Genomic DNA, 14,527 nt, shown 5'->3' with positions numbered 1-14,527 from the left:
AAAAACAAAGAAAAAGAAAAGTTAGAAGGAATAGGTGGGATTGGACAAAACTTGGTCCAGCCGTCGTGGTAATTGCTTATTATGCTTTGTATCCAAGAATGAGTAGGTGAGATTACACTGAAATTTATCCTACATCAAGAATATGCAATACACTGTGTCAGCCAGTAAATTAAGATCATTAGATATTTAATTATAAATATTAATCATTGATTTAAATTAAAACCTGTAACTTGTAAATCTAAACCTCGTGTAATAATAGCTTTACGAAGAAAACATTATTTTTACATTAAAATTAGATCAAATATAAAAGCTTTAACATTGTGCCGACAAGCCTACCGTACCTCTACAGATCTTCCGTCAAGTCCAGCAAATGAAGCTTTAGGATCAATCCTTTCTTTCTTTGTTTTTTTCTCAAGATTTTCGTTTTCGTGATATAGAATTGCTTCTGCTGGATGAGAAAACCTTCGACATCTGCCTTCCAGCCTCAGCCACGGTAGCCGTAAGCCATGTCCACGGTAAAAATATCTTGTGTTTTTTTTTTATTTGTAAATTAAGTCATTCATTTACGTAATGATTATTTTTTTAGCACCGAGTCATTAATTTAAACTAACTTATATCCTCTTCAATCACCTAACAATATTATTAACATAAAACATTAAAAAATTAAATGTTGAAAGAATAACAAATTTTAAAATTTAATGTAAATATAGAGAATAAGATAAATATATGTAAAGTTGAAACAAGTCTTCTTAATACATCGACGTAGATGCATAAAAATAAAAATAAAAATAATTATATCATATAAATTAAATAAAAAATTAAATTTTATTTTTAAACATATTCAGAACTAATTTCTTATCCTCTTAAATTCATTTTAAATATTCTTACTATAAAAATTTGATATATTATTATTAAATCAAATACTATTTTTTAATTTTAATGTAAATATATAGGAATAAATATAAAAATATATAGAATTGAAATACATATTATTCAAATATTAACATGAATATGTAAGAGTTATGATAACAAATCATATTAAATAAAGTAAACACATTTATAGTGTAAATTAGACTTTTTCAAATGTTAAAGTAAATGTATAATAATAAAAATAAAAATTTTTATAATGAATATTAATTTTTTAAAAATCTTGACGTAAAGTAAAAACCCATATCACATAAACTACAAAATCAAGATTTAATTTTTTTCATAAACTTAATTAGAATTAATTTATATCTTCTCAGTGGGCGGTCATCATGTAATACATCTTAACAACTCCCACAACCGTCCATTCTTGTTGATGATTCATCACTACCACATGTTTAGATGACTCGAGGCAAGACCCACAATGCTGACTCTTCTTACACCTATTGTTTAGAGTCTAGACAATTAAGCCTTTGAAAATTTAAACCAAGTCCAACCAAGTCCAACCTCAAAATTCAAAGGAAAAATAAAGCCATTGAAGAATTTTTTGGTGGATTTGTTGAGATTGATGTGAGAGAAAGTGAGACATGGATAAAACGAGTTTAACCACGAGCTGGATTTTTGTAATTTCACCATTTTTTAAAATGTAACTAAATCAAACTAATGCATGTATCATAATAATAATATTTCCTAGTAAAGCCAAATAAAGAACGTAATAAAATTTTTCAGTCCCTTTACTAAATCCGAATAGATTGATGGTTTTAGATTTATAATATTTTAAAACAAATAAATTGTAATATAAATTTTGTTATTTTATTAAAAATATTTTATAATGTTATAATTTGTTTTTTTATATATAGATAATGAGAGATGTCTTTTTATTATTCTTTGTAATTATAGTGATTGTTAATAAAATTTATATTATTTTTTAAAAAAATTAAAATAAATTATATAATATAAAAAATTATATTAAAAAATAAAATAAAATATATAAAATTATAATAAAAATAAAAATAAAATATATGACATTAAAAATATATTTAAGAGATGATATTATATAAAAATTAATAATAAAAAATATAAGTATATTAAACTTATATTTTAGTAAATAGTGATAATTTTAAAAATTAATATTATATTTTCAACAAAATATTTATAAATTAAATATTATAATATTATTTTTATATTTAATTATTACTTTATTTATATACTAAATATTATAATATTATTTTTTTGTAATTATATTACTTATTATCATTACATGCAATTACATTGTAAAGATCCAAACCTTGAAAAACTCAAAAGGAAAACAGCGACTTCCACCTTTTCAAGAACAAAACAGATAGTTACATTATGCTTTGAGAAGGGCAAAAAGGCTTAGTTTAGTGAAAGGACGGTGGAATCTACAGAGTAGACTCACCAATCGCAGTTAAGTTCAATGCTCATACTGTTGATCTTTGACCAAAATTTTAATGGACCCCCCGGGCACTTCCGTATGTTCATTGCCAGCTTTGCAAACCTTGTTTTATATATATTGTTTAGCATTTCTTTTCGGCGACTGTCCAAGACTTACGATTTGAACAAATGCCCAAAGGCGGAGCCAGAGGCGGTGATTGTACGGGTCGGGTCGGGTTTGTATTTGGTTATTTATATTTAATTAATGATTGTTAAAATCAAGTCAGATTGGATAAATGGGAGTCAATTTTTTTATCAGTTTTAATTAAATTAGTCAGGATTATAATTTTTCATTGCAATGTATATTTTGATTTTAATAAAATAAAAATAAATTTTATTATAAAAATCATTCCTATAAACAGACAAAAAAACATGTAACTTAAAATTTTTTTACTAATTTAAAATAATTTTACATCAAATATTAACAATTTACTTTCGTCAAAAAATAATTAATAAATTTGTATTGATTGATGTTTAATTTTTATTTTTATATGTACTGATTATTATTAATAATCTATCATAAATTATCCTTACAACTTACGAGGTAAACAATATATTAACATCTATTATAGGCGAAGTAAAATAGTAAAATGTTTAAGAGTGGTTTTCAATTAGCTTTATTGTAAATTATTTTCTAATTTATAAATTTTTTTTGTTTTCAAAGTTTTTTAATCTTTATAATTATTTATTTTCTTATTTGATAACAATTAAAAATAAAGGACAAATAGAAATTAAATATTTTATGTAAGATGCATAACTGTAAAAAATGACTTTAATGAAAATAGTAGAAAAGTTTGTCTTTTACTCTTTTTTCAATCACAACAAGAAGGACATTGAAACAAATCAAAGTTATATAAAAGTTAAAAATATAAGAGTAAAGAAAAAAGAATATTTTTAATTATCTTCTTAAGTTACTCATGAACATTAGTTTATATTATATTTATTATTTTAATAAATAGTATTTAAAAAATAAACATGAAAGAGATTTATATTTTTATTTTCTCTTAAAATTACTAATCGAGTAATATATCGTTTGTGTTATATTTATTAACTTAATCAAATTAATAATTAAAAAACAAAAAGTAAAAATATTATAAACTATAAAGTGAAGTTTATGTCATTTCTTATATATTAGTCGTCTGTGTTAGAGTCATTTAGGATTTAGATTGATTTGAGTAAGGTTTTATTCAAGTTTAAATTGTTGATTTTTTCTGATCAAATTAGATTAAGAGAAGTTCAAGTTCGAGTGGGTATTTTGAGTTCAGGTCTAAACAAATCATATCAAATACCTTCTCCATCCTAATTAACTTATTACGTGTTATTAATTTGATAAAAAAATAAATAAATTTTGACCTCTTTTATTTTATATTTATAATATGATAAAAACATATAAAAAAAGTTCTATTAAACTTTGATTGAAATAGTTCTTGGATATATATTTTTTAAAAAATGTAATTAATTACTATTTAAAATAATGAAAAAGAGAGAGTACTATCTTTTTGGCTCCAATGTCAAGTTATTGGGGTATACGTGTTTCTCGAATGCCATTTTATTTTAAAAATTGCAGCCTTTTTGGAATGAACAAGGCATGTGGTCCTCTACCGAAGAAGAGTTGGTTAATCTACTTTGTTGTCTCGTCAAGAGAGTAAAATTGTTCCATGGCATGTTGGTCCAACCTATGTTACCAAAGAGTTAGAGAGGGCAAGGAGAGAGGGGAGGCCGGTAAAGAGAGTGAGAAGATAAGGCGCAAATCATCGGTGGCTAGTTGGGTACCAGCCCCTTAAGCTTGATCCAACATTAGAGTCGACCAACGTAATTGGAACTCGCTAAGGCCAAGAGCCGCTGATGCTAGCAATGTTAGTGCCAGATCATGCCTTGACAGCTCGACGAGGCTGGTCGATGTTGGCAACCTTGCTATTTTTCACTAAAAGCTAGTAGTGCACATGTAGCGTGAAAGAAATGGTATATTATCTTAATACGGAATCGGCTTTCAATATGTGTGAATTCTATGGCTAGAAAAAAGGGCACTGAACCGTCCGATCAGTTGGGCCTCAAAGCTTTGTCGTATTTACTGATGTAGGCTCCGTCTGCCAACCGCCCAAAGCGCCGTAAACTCCTTTGTCTATAGGCCAATGAAATATTTTTACACCAACTCAAAATAAGCTCAGTTGTTGTTGAGTTCCTCACTATTGACATTAATTTTCGACATTTGGGATTTCTATTAAGAGTTGGAGCAATTTCTTTTATTCTAAAATTTTATTCATCAAAGAAATAAAATATAGGACTTCTTCTCTCATTGAAAGGAAAAAAAAAAAATAGTAGTAACAGTAATATATTGGACTAATTCAGTCTACATCATCCAAGGAGAAAAACAGAGTAAAAGGGCATCCGCTTTAGCAAGGACAGAAAATCCAAACTAGGCTACCTGTAATACCCAAGTAGCTTTGGCTTTTATGTGTGGAACTAACTATTTGTTAGAAAGAGCTCTTTGTTGCCGCCTTCTCCTTTCTATAATTCCATGGACTTTCCTTTTGTCTTTGCCTCCTTTTCTTTTCCCCTTTTCCATCTCTTTAAATTCTCCTCTTTTGAGTCCTTTCTACTGTTCTCTGCTTCCAAGGAAATAGCCAACAACTCAGCAATACAAAACACAGCAGAAGGAGCAACCTGTAACTTTTTCTTTTCAATCAACTGAAACGTAAGTATGTCTTAGTCTACTCTCTTCTACTCAGCCATATGTACATACATCAGAGTTTTCACTGGATATTGTATTCTTTTCAAAAGTGTGTGATAATGCATAGTTTTATATGAGCTTAATATTTGATCATCTTCATCATATCACCTGGGAATGGGATTGTTCTGCCTGGCTCCCTGAATGCCATCTAAGAAGCTTGTCAAAGAGTGTTGGCTGCCTTCTTACATGGCATGAGGGGAGTCATGCAGGCTTAACAATCCCAAGTTATATACTTGGTTATTCTTTCGGATATCAAGTGCCTTTACTCAATTCTTACTTCCTATAAACAAAAAACATATGGATGAATTCATGGATTAATTGTAAAATTAGAATCTCGGAAATTTGTTCGTTTGGTCTGCATTGGCTGAAGATAATAATTACTGTTAATACATATCTTATCCAAAGCCTGTATCAATCTCTCATATATATAATTATGTGCAGTGTCTGTATAAATGAATGATGTTTGCATTATTTAGTAACTGAGTTGATAGACAAACTACTGATAAGACTATGAAAAATCACCAAAAAAAAAAGTGACCCCTCAACCTATATTAATAAATTTCATGTTTGGCCGGTTATTCCATTTATTCAAAAAGTGAGTGGCAGTGGTGGTATTTTCTTGACTTGAAGAGACATGTGGCTGCCATAGTAATCAGGCTGCGCAGGGCAGTGGAAGGGATGTGGGGCAACAAAGATTGCTCCATCTCCTGGAGTCAATCTGGCAGATTTGGTTGTTATTCTCTTTTAACCAATCAACCAAAAACTTTGCTGCTTCAATCAATCCATCCTCCAACTCTACCCATGCCCATTTTGGTGTTCCATCTCTCTTAACCAAAGGAAAGCATTTATTAGACAAATTTAATTTAGCTGCAGAAATTATGATTGCTGGGTTGTCTATACATTTTCTTTTACTGTTTGGAATGACAGGAACATCAGAATGTTTCACAAAATTCTTCAATATGCTTAAGCTGTGTCTTAGTCTCTTTGGCTCTGTATTCTTTTAGTTGTTTCAGCTCTTTCTTGGTTGTGTTTTCCAGTTTCCATCTTGCTTTATTTTCAACCCAAAATAATAAATAATAAATAGTCCTATTTAGTCATCATTAACTTAGTAAGCCTTTTAGAAATTTGAATATGATGTAGCAAGACTTGGGTTTCTTTTTGGACGAATAATCTTTCGATTATCCCAGAAAAATTACTTAAAATTCGTTGAATGTTAGAGCTTGTTAAGCATTGCGTCTTAAGTAAAGATGATGATTAATATCTTGTAAAATACCATTTGATTAAAATTTTCTATAATATAACAAAAAATGGAAAGTTTGGCTAAATATTAATCCCCAAAAGAGAAAAAGAGGTGTTTTAACGAATAGTCAGCTTCAACATCCATCTGTCATTGCTGCTACTAGGAAGACAAGACGGAAGATAAAGTCCAGAAACAGTTGCCAAAATTGACTTGGCAGGATAGTGACCGAGCGTGGAGGTTGACCGTAAAGAAGGGAACCCATACCCAAACTCGCTAGACATAGTTTCAAGCCCAAAACTCACCCAAAATGTATTGAAAATATTTAAATTGTTAAAAATTAATATTATCAGCTGTGCTGGTTAGGTCAACTGTAGCTTTCCGATCATTTGCCTAGTATATTCAATGACAACAGCTGAAATTATTTGAATTCCAAGGCCACGTTTTTAACTATTGTTTTTTTTTAAAACTCTACATTCTTTTTTAAAAGTCTTATTAAATTATAAAATTATAAAATTTATATTTTTTACTTGTTTTATTTTGAAATTTTATCTTTATTTTTTAAAAATTTTATAATTTCATCCTCTTAGATGTTAAATTTTTTATTTTTACCCCATCAAACTTTAAATTTTGATTCTATCACTATATATACATATATACATATATATATATATATATATATATATTACTCTGATCTCTATACATCTGTTTGTTTGTTTTTTTCTATGAATATCAAAATAAAAGTTTTGATTTTGATGTTTTTTATATTAAAATTTAAATTTTTTTAAATAATATAGATATTAAACGATTTTTAATATGAAAAAAATTAAATTAAGAAAAATAAATTTATAATATTTAAAAAATTAAAATATTAGATGTAAAAAGTATAAAACAAAAACGGATGAAAAATCCAACAATTAAACTTCTACTGCTTACCAATTATGTCTCAATATAAATTCAGCCCTTATAATTTTAGTTTTCCTTCGTAGAGGCAAGTAGGGGCTGGAGATCAAAATTCAGTTCATAATGTGCTTTGACACATGTTTTGATCTCACATTCCTTAAAACTTAAGTCCCGAAATTACTTTTTTAAGGAAAAGCGTTATCGTGCATCATGGAATCAATAAAATTTGTTTGATTCCAATTTGGAAATGCTAACAAATTCCAAGCAATTCCCTGTTCTATGTGTAAGAAAGAATATGACGGATTTGGAGACTCAGTTTGGTTCTCAAGCATAGCTCGACTTATATTGAACCATTATAGTGCAATCAATTAGATCCGCTGTAATAGGATATGTTGCTCTACTCCTAAATTCAGGATTCCGCCAAATTGAAAATGAAATCAATAACAACAAATGGGTTCCTTTTAACGATAAAAAGAGATTAAATGTTTAATTTGGGGTGAAATTTTTTTTAATTTTTGTCAGTTTATGATTAAATGTTTTTTATTTTTTATAATTAAAGATTAAGGTGTGAGATGTTTGATAAACGGGCCAAAGATTGAAACATGGCCTATTCGGCTAGATTATCAATTAAGGTCCAAATTAATTAATGGATCCCATAACTAAACAATGTTAAAAGGCCATAAGCAATGATGTACAAAGTGTGACGTGTCGAGACTTTAACTCAATCTCATTAGGCTTTAGGCATCCCTCACGCGTCCTAAGATACCTAAGTCAGCCTATTTCCCCTCTAGCAGAGGAAAAAATAATAAAGAAAGGGGAGCAAGGTACTCACGGTGTGCCTGACCGACTGCCTGGTGAGTTTACCGTCTCCACTACTTCGCCTTTTGCGGGCTGCTCCTCAAGCCCTCGAGCTGATATTCGCTTGGGCCGACCCGGAAGCTCTACCATGGCTCCTCATTTATTCCTCTTCTAGGACCCTTTATCATGTCGTGTCGCACACGCATCTTCAAGCAATCGAGGGGCCAAGTGCATAATCGCTGCGGGCGGTCTAGTCACAATTTTTTTTTTTTGAAAGTTGTGTTTTATCCCTACACATTCTTCACGGATCAAGCAGGACGAATTCAAAATTTTTTGTAATAGTATTATAATTAAAGTAATAAATAATAATTAAAAAAAAATTTTCTCAATACAATCAGTTAATCAAATTTTATACGATTTTACTTAAATGATTATTGAGTATCATCATTAGTAAAATTATATTATTATTGGTCAAGATTTAAGTTTTGTAAGATAATTTTTTATATTTTATAATATCTTTTCAAGAAAAATTTATCTAAAAAGTTGTTAACAATTTATTACTTATTTTTTTATTGACATAAATTAAATTATTAAAATTAAATAAAATATAATCTTACATAGCAAATTATCAAGTTTAACAACTAACAATTCAATAAATTTTTATTCATTGATCAAAATTAAATATAAGCATCCATAAATCATATAAAATTAAATATAAAAATCAAATAATCAAATAATATATCTATAAAATAAAAAAGGAAAGATTCATAATTTTAAGATATTATTTGACAAGTCAAATTATTGTCTATTTGCTAGATTATAATTATGAACTCAAACTATCAAATTAATTAAAAAAATATTTAAAAATGATGTACTTAAGAACTTCATTTGGGTTGAAAATTACTTACAATTAAAATCTAAATAAGTTGTTTTCAAAAAGTTAAAAACACAATAAAAATTGAGAAGTGTGGGACTTGAATTTTTAGACAAAAAGTTATAGAAGGAAATTTTTTTATCTTTTCATTTAAAATTTAAGTACTAATATGTAAATTATTTTTGTAATAAATCTATTTTACTTTGAATCTTTGATCTTACTCCATACAAAATTACAAAAAAAAATTAATTGGGTTATTAGTATATTAATTATATAAAACTTTAAATTAATAGTATAACAAGTAAACAATTTTGAAAAATGACACCACTCCCTCTAAGGTAAATCCACCCTTGGTCAAGATTGGCAGGAAAGCAGTCTAAACCCTATGCTCACAAACTAGTAAACAAAAACACCTATAGGCGTCCCAGCCCTTCTATACAAAATATCATCCCCTTTACATCACCTAACTCACGTAACACTGAGGTCTATTCACACTTACAAATAATATTTATAAGAGAGACTCCCCTACAATCAACGAACAAACAAGTTGTGCCCTTTAATTAGGAGTCCAACTCAACAAAACAAATCTGCAAATAAGTGCAAAAGTTTCATGAAATTGCAAGAATGGATCGAGGGTGGAAGAAAAAAAGAAAGGAGGATATTTTATGAACCAAATTGTGCAACGCTGACCATTATTTATATCTATAAGTTGCTTTTTTATCTTTGATTCCAAAAATTCGTAATTTTTCTTAGGTTAAAATTAATGCACTTATTGAAAAATTATAGAAAAGAAATTGGCAAATAATATGTGACACTAATAGCCACAAAAATATTTTCAACATATTTTTGTTTCTTTTCTATTTTTTTATTTTTTGTAAATTATGTCTATAGTTTTCAAAATTTGATTCGCATATCATTTTGATCATTCAAAATTCATTTATCCATCCTATACTTCCAATGTTATAATGAAAAAAGTTTCCATCAAAGTAGCCATTAATTGACAATTGATGACAATTAGGCAGGAAACTTGAAATGACATTCTCGGACTGAGGACAAACAAAACCATTTTTTCAAAAAAAAGAATTGACAATTGACAATATTTAAAATTTTACATGTTAATTGATGTATAAGACATTGTTCTGTTGAAATTATTTTAATAATTTTATTGCATCTCTAATCTTTAAAGTCTGAGTCGCATATCATATTAGTTATCACTATTAAAATATCATAAAGATTTTTTTAACATTTGATATTTTTAATATTAAGTTAGTAGTTTTTTAAATCTTACTTTATTATTTTTATGTTAGGTTTGATAGTTTTTTTAAGTGATATTTGAGATTTTTATATTCAATTTAAATTTTTTATACACATAATAATACTAATAATAAACAAAATAATAAATCTTTTACAAAGAAATTAATATTAATTTCAATTTATTTAAAAGACATTATTATATATAATAATTTTCTAATAATGCCAACTTGAACCAATGAAAAAAATATTATTTTATAAAAAATAACACAAAAACAAATCCAAAATGTTAAAACAATCTCAAAATCAACCCACAAAAATAATTTTTTAATAAAATTAATCAAAATTATAATGTTATAAAATATCGCCCAATTTTCTGTTTATAAGTAAATTATTTTTGCACAAGCATCTTTTGATAAAATTCAATTTAAATTATAATATTAATTTTTATAAAATCTATATTATTATGCATGTGCATAAAATTGAAAAACTATTTAATCCGATATAAAGAAAAGGAAAATGCTTATCCCTTTTTGAACTATGGGATGTGCAATCTAAATTTTGGATATTAAGGATGCAGTGAAATTAAATAATTATATATTTTTCAATAAAACAAATTTGTACACGTTAGAAGACATGTGAGCTGCCAAAAAGATCTTGTCGTTATAACTTAGAAGTATAGGGATTTATAAGTAACTTTTGAGCTGTAGGAACCAAAATGATCTGCAATTCAAACTTTGAAACTTACAGGTCTAAACTTTATTTATGCTTTATATTTAGATAGATTGAGGATTAATTCAAACTAAATTCTTTGAACTGAAAAACATATACAGTTTTTCATTGAATAATATATATATATATATAATATACATATAGTCCATTAAATCAGATACTAAAATGCATTTTCAAGTTAATTAGGTCATGTGAGTGTCAAAGTCATTCTTTAATTATTATGAAAATATGGGTTACCAAATGCTCTGTCGCACTTCTTTCCTAGGTATCAATTTTCTAAGAAGACTTAAAGTTGACGAAGAGTTCTATTTTATTTATTTATTTATTCTTTTGAATACATTTCAAAAGTGTCACATTGGCTTCCTTGACGGTCTGTGGTGAGCGTTTTGTCGTGTTCACTTTATTAGTCCAACGAAATGCCTAAGAGGTGCATTAATGCAAGGCCAATGTTAACAAGCAGTAAATCAGGCAAATTTATTTAGTTCAATAAAGTTTATTACATCTTTTTTTTGTCCAAATTATTTTTGTAACTAAAACACCCTTTCATTCATTCAGTTTGGCATTTTCTTTTTGATTTATATAAATAATTTTTTTTTTGTAAGTTTTAACTATATCTATAATATATATAAAAATAGGATGTTTCATTTTTTTTTTAATTTTTTTCAATTGAATCTTCAATTGAATGACAAGTGTCATTTAATTAGAACTCTTTTTTATTTTTTTGACCTTTCGTTTATTATTGAGTTAATTTTTTTTACACCTTATGTCAAAAATAAGTTGTTTTTGACATTTGAAGGGTTTTTTTTTATTTTTTTACTTTTATTTATTTTAATAAAAAATACTTAAAAACAATAATTTCTAACTTTTAATGCTTAGAAGATAGATTCATTTAATATTTATCAATTACAATTTAATATTATTTTTTGTCTATATTCTTTTATTTTGCATGAACTTAAATCTATAATATATAGATATCTTTTTTATACTTAAATGTTTAAATTTCAATAAATATCCATCCAATTCATTATATAAAAGTAGGATAATTGATTGAGTCAATTAATTGACATTTGTCATTCTTAATTAAATTATTTTTTTTTACACCTTATGTCAAAACTACATTGCTTTTGACATTTGAAGGGTTTTTTTCTCTTTTTTCAATAATTTTTAACTTTTAATGCTTATAAGATATATTTATTTAATATTTATCAATTACAATTTAATATTTTTTTTCGTCTATTTTCTCTTATTTTGTATCAACGTGAATCTATAGTATATAAACATATTTTTTGTACATGAATGTTTAAATTCTAATAAACATCCATTCAATTCATTGAATAAAATAAAAAAGTAAAAAAAGTCTACTCATTTCTCAATATACATGACACACAATCATCATTGAATAAATAAATCAATTAAATTTGATAACTTTTATTATATATAAAAAACATATAACACTATAAATTACTAACTATTTTATATTGATAGGATCTTTACATTATGCTGTTGCCTTATATTATACAACTGTTTATTTTAATCTATTAATAGTATATGTTAAATACTTTATCATTTCTTAATAGTTTATTTTACATTTAATAATTTTTGATAGGATTATAGTCTTTTTTGGATAAATTTTATTTTAAATAAAATAACTAATTGGGTCAATTGGTTATCATTCTCAATTAAATTAATTTTTTTACACCTTATGTCAAAGTTGTGTTGTTTTTTTACATTTGAAGGGTTTTTTTATTTTTATTTATTTTAGTAAAAAAATACTTGAGAATAATAATTTTTTATTTTTAATATTTAGAATATAGATTCATTTAATATTTATCAATTGTAATTTAATATTATTTTTTGTTTATATCCTCTTATTCTGCATGAACCTGAATTCATAATATTTAGACATCTCTTTTATACATGAATGTTTAAATTTCAATAAATATTCATTCAATTCATTGAACAAAATAAAAAAGTCAATAAGGTTTATTCATTTCTTAATATACATAGCACATAGTCATCATTGAACAAATAAATCAACTAAATTTGACAATTTTTAGCAATTCATTTTATATATAAAAGATATATTATAATAAATTAGTAACTATTTTATATTGATCGGATCTTTATATTATACGGTTGCTTTATATTGTAAAACTGTTTATCTTAATTTGTCAATAGTACATATTATATACTCTCTCATTTATTAATATTCTTCTCTTTTATAATTATATATGTAGATGCAAGTTTTCGATAATTGAAACTAGAGTAAATAATTATTTTCAATTAATACCAGTTTATTTTTTTCTCTATCAGTAAAAACCAGACATTCATACAGTTGACTAATATAATATTGCTTTCTCTACAAACTTTTTTAAAAGTATCAAATTGAAATCAACTCTAACATAAGTAATATTTTTTATGATATTTTTCGTAGCATAGCTACGGGTACCATCCTAGTATATATATAGTAAAACAAATTTCACATTTTTTTCTTTTAACAATGTACTTATATTTATTGCACACCAAATTAGAAATTATTTTTTTAATTTTTATAACTTAGAAAGACTGGTTGACTTTGTTTATCCATTGGTGATTTAGTATTTTCATTCATTCCCTTTTAAAAAAAATATGGTAACAAGTTTTTAGTAAATAGTGCAATTTGATATCAGGAAAGGTCATTAGTATTTGTGAAAATAGGGTTTGGGGGCCATTAATCAGGGGAATAAATGCTTCTTAAATTGGCGAGGAAAAAGGTAAAAGTCTTAAATTGAATGAGAATTCAATATGAAATAAGAGGCCTAAATACTTGGGTGAAATGTTTAAAATATCATATTAGTTATCACTATTAAAATATCATAAAGATTTTTTTAACATTTGATATTTTTAATATTAAGTTAGTAGTTTTTTAAATCTTACTTTATTATTTTTATGTTAGGTTTGATAGTTTTTTTAAGTGATATTTGAGATTTTTATATTCAATTTAAATTTTTTATACACATAATAGTACTAATAATAAACAAAATAATAAATCTTTTACAAAGAAATTAATATTAGTTTCAATTTATTTAAAAGATATTATTATATATAGTAATTTACTAATAATGCCAAATTGAACCAATGAAAAAAATATTATTTTATAAAAAATAACACAAAAACAAATCCAAAATGTTAAAACAATCTCAAAATCAACCCACAAAAATAATTTTTTAATAAAATTAATCAAAATTATAATGTTATAAAATATCGCCCAATTTTCTGTTTATAAGTAAATTATTTTTTCACAAGCATCTTTTGATAAAATTCAATTTAAATTATAAAATTGAAAAACTATTTAATCCGATATAAAGAAAAGGAAAATGCTTATCCCTTTTTGAACTATGGGATATGCAATCTAAATTTTGGATATTAAGGATGCAATGAAATTAAATAATTATATATTTTTCAATAAAACAAATTTGTACACGTTAGAAGACATGTGAGCTGCCAAAAAGATCTTGTCGTTATAACTTAGAAGTATAGGGATTTATAAGTAACTTTTGAGCTGTAGGAACCAATATGATCTGCAATTCAAACTTTGAAAATTACAGGTCTAAACTTTATTTATGCTTTATATTTAGATAGA

General features: G+C 25.8%; 1 long non-coding RNA gene across 1 annotated transcript; it reads left to right on the top strand.

Annotated features, from left to right (window-relative positions):
• Nucleotides 1-4,858: 4,858 nt before the first annotated feature.
• Nucleotides 4,859-6,082, top strand: LOC18590015 (uncharacterized). The gene is made up of 2 exons (XR_001929218.2): nucleotides 4,859-5,074; nucleotides 5,707-6,082. It is a non-coding gene; the product is annotated as an uncharacterized LOC18590015 (long non-coding RNA).
• The last annotated feature ends 8,445 nt before the right edge of the window (nucleotides 6,083-14,527 follow it).

Source organism: Theobroma cacao, chromosome 9 (genome assembly GCF_053813885.1).
Source record: "Theobroma cacao isolate CCN51 chromosome 9, ASM5381388v1, whole genome shotgun sequence".
Taxonomy (NCBI): Eukaryota; Viridiplantae; Streptophyta; class Magnoliopsida; order Malvales; family Malvaceae; genus Theobroma; species Theobroma cacao.
The sequence above is the reverse complement of the archived record's forward strand: the minus strand, read 5'-3'. Positions and strand labels throughout refer to the sequence as shown.